This window comes from Nicotiana attenuata, unplaced genomic scaffold, assembly GCF_001879085.1.
Source record: "Nicotiana attenuata strain UT unplaced genomic scaffold, NIATTr2, whole genome shotgun sequence".
NCBI lineage: Eukaryota > Viridiplantae > Streptophyta > Magnoliopsida > Solanales > Solanaceae > Nicotiana > Nicotiana attenuata.
The window spans coordinates 107,093-110,004 of record NW_017672395.1 but is presented as its reverse complement, the minus strand read 5'-3'; positions in this window follow the sequence as shown (position 1 = coordinate 110,004).

The following is a 2,912-nucleotide window of genomic DNA, read 5'->3' as shown; positions in this document are numbered from 1 at the left end:
GAACTATGATCCATCAGCAGAAGTACACAAAAGAACTAATCAAAAAGTTTAAAATGGAAGAATCCACAGAAATAGATACACCTATTGCTACTGCCACTAAGTTAGATATTGATGAACCTGGTTCATCAGTTGATCAGAAGCAGTATAGGGGTATGATTGGTTCACTTTTGTATCTTACTGCCGGCAGACCTGACATTATTTTCAGTGTAGGGCTTTGTGCTCGTTTCCAGGCAAATCCAAAGGAGTCACACTTGACAGCTATCAAAAGGATATTGAGATATTTGAAAGGCACCACTGATTTGTGTCTTTAGTATTCTAAAGGTAGTAATTTTGACTTAATTGGATACGCTGATGCTGATTATGCAGGTTTTCTAGTGGATAGGAAGAGCACCTCAGGTATGGCACACTTCCTGGGTTCCTGTCTTGTATCATGGGCTACCAAAAAGCTGAATTCAGTAGCTCTCTCTACTGCTGAAGCTGAATATGTTGTTGCTGCTTCATGTTGTGCTCAATTGCTGTGGATTAAGCAACAACTGGTAGATTTTGGAATTAAAGTGGGGTGCATACCAATATTCTGTGATAACACTAGTGCTATAAGTATGACAAAGAATCCTGTTCATCATAAAAGGACTAAGCACATAGATGTTAGGCACCACTTCTTAAGAGATAACTATGAGAAAGGGTTAATCTCCATAGAATTTTGTGCTATTGATAAGCAAATAGCTGACATCTTCACTAAGGCATTAAGTAGAGAAAACTTTGAAAGGAACAGGTTGGAATTAGGGATGATTAAGATCACCTAAAAGGTCCAGTTCAGAATGCACAATGAAAAATATATGAAAAAAATGAAAAAAAAATTTTGGTTAGGAGTTCTTAATTCGTGTAAATATCTAGACTAATTCCTACTCAGTCTCATACTTTAACTAGTATACTCATGTGACATGTGTTTATATGACTCACTGATCTCTTACAAAGTTTTCTATTCTGACATTTGAGGCATAACCAATAGAAGTTCTACTTGAAGAACCTGGTTCATCAATATATGCTCATGAGAAAGTTCAGGTATGTTTCTATACTTTGCACAATTAGAAAGATGAAATTATCAATCATGAGCAGAAGTTCTTGTTACACCAAACGTCCAGAAAATTTTATCCGTTGAGCAATTGAACCAGTTTCATTAAACTAGGAGTCTAACTATAACAGATCTCTTCCCTAAAATCTAGCGATTTTCATTAATCACTTAGGAGAGCGGAACTCTAACTTGATTAGACTCCTACTTGACCTCTGAAAAGGCTGCCATTACTGCCCTAATCATGACCTCTCTCCCGCCAAATCACTCATAACCGTCACTCTAACCCGCCAAATCACTCATAACCGTCACTCTAATTCTAAAATTTCTGATCATCTGCCTTCTTCTCCAAAAAATCCCCAAAATCCCCAGAAATTCTCCGCCATGACTAATCCCCAAGACAACCCCGGAACTCCCCTACCAGTATCCCCAACACCTCATCTTCAACTCCTCCTAGTGAACCCCCAAAACCCAGATTTCGTCGCCAGAAAATGTTAGCTAGAAAAACAGTTGCATCTGGTTCTTTGAGGAAAGTCTTGAACGAAAAACTACAGGCTAGTCAAAGGAAGGAAGTTACAACCAAAGAAAGCGACTCAAGCTTTGAATCTGAGAAATTTATCTCTGCCAGTGAAGGAGAAGAACCTGGGTCTTCTGACACTGACAAGAGTCAAGAAACCCCAGGAGAGGTAAACACTTGCTTATTGTTTTCTGATGTATTAGAAAGGGAGGATAATAGGTTTGTTCTGGTAGGGACTGCTAAAAATGTTGAAGGGGCTGAATCTAGTAAAATAAGAAAGAAAAAGAAAGGGAAAGTTTTAGCCATATGTGGTAGTGGAGAAGAGAGAGGCATGAAGTCAGGGGGGAATGGGTCAGGTAAAGCTGCTGAGGGTCTGATAAATTTGAGTGAACAACCAGATGAACCTGGTTCATCTGTGGAGGAGACTTCGGCAGATATGCTAAAGAAAGTTGAAGCCAGTTATGATCCAAAGAAACGCAAGGCCTCCTCACAAAGGACCCCTTGCGTCCAAACCAACTAAGAAGAGCAAAGTTTCATCACCTAAGTCTGTTGCACCTAGGGGTAGAGCCACAAGAAGTAGGGTGAGGCAAAGTGAAGCAGAACTGCAAAAGGCACTAGAGGAGAGTAAGAAAAAGAAGAAAGAAAAGGGAAAAGCAAAAATGGTTGAAAGTTCTGAGGCTGCTGTAGAAGAGGAAGAGGAAGACATGGAACTGGTCCATCAAGAGAGAAGTACGACTGTAGAAGTTCCCACTACCAAATCAAAGAGAACCAGGTCTTCTGCAAAGAAGCCCTCCAAGTCTGTACCTGCTGAATCCTCTCTAGCTAAAACAACTAGGTCAACTGCAAAGGGAAAACAAGTGCAAGTTGAGGAAGAAGAGGATGAAGAGTGGAGTGAAGAAGAAGGAGAAGAAGAGTCAGAACAGGAACAAGATATGTTTGTCAATTTTGGCAAACGAAAAATTCTGAAAGGTAGATTGCTCAAAGACCTGGAGGAGCCAGGCATGGTAAGATTGTTGACTTCACTGGAGGCACAATGATGGAAGGACATGGTCCTTCAGATGGATGGAAGATTGGCCAGAAAAGAACTTGTTGAATTCATGGCTAATGGGACTGTGCAGAATGGGCTGGTAACTAGTATAGTGAAGGGGGTGAAGGTGAAATTTGATGCACCTAAGTTGGGTAGAATCTTGAACATTCCAAGTGAGGGCTATGATGATTACACAAGGCAAAAGTGGCCTTTCCTGGATGGTCTGCCTACTGAACTTCTAATCACTAGGAACTTCTGTGACACTACAGATGCTGAGGAGGTTCCTGAAGCAAGGGCTG